The sequence below is a fragment of the Egretta garzetta genome, unplaced genomic scaffold (assembly GCF_000687185.1).
Source record: "Egretta garzetta isolate BGI_Z169 unplaced genomic scaffold, ASM68718v1 scaffold341, whole genome shotgun sequence".
In the NCBI taxonomy this organism is placed as follows: domain Eukaryota; kingdom Metazoa; phylum Chordata; class Aves; order Pelecaniformes; family Ardeidae; genus Egretta; species Egretta garzetta.
Window position 1 is genome coordinate 684,711 of NW_009258546.1, and position 272 is coordinate 684,982.

Sequence of the window (272 nt, forward strand, 5' to 3'; positions counted from 1 at the left end):
GGTGCCAGCAGAGGGTGCCGCCAACGGCCTGGGCAGGGCAGGTTTGCTCGGCCGAAACAGAAACCCTGGTATCAATTCAGAAAGACTTTTGGGAGTCACTGGCCCAGCACTAATTTAAGTTGGTGATCCAGAGCTCAAGGGCTCAGCATCCCATTACCGGTTCCCTAATCCATCCAATCCTAGAATAGTATCACTTGAAAAATCAGTTTACGAGAGCTGTTACAGCAAACAGGGAGCCATCAGCTGTATCTGATTTTTCACGTAGTGCTCCC

General features: G+C 50.4%; 1 protein-coding gene across 7 annotated transcripts in view; it reads left to right on the top strand.

The window, feature by feature from the left end:
• MVB12B (multivesicular body subunit 12B) overlaps nucleotides 1-272 on the top strand; it is a 69,680-nt gene that overhangs the window by 55,618 nt on the left and 13,790 nt on the right. The gene's annotated exons all lie outside the window — the stretch shown is intronic.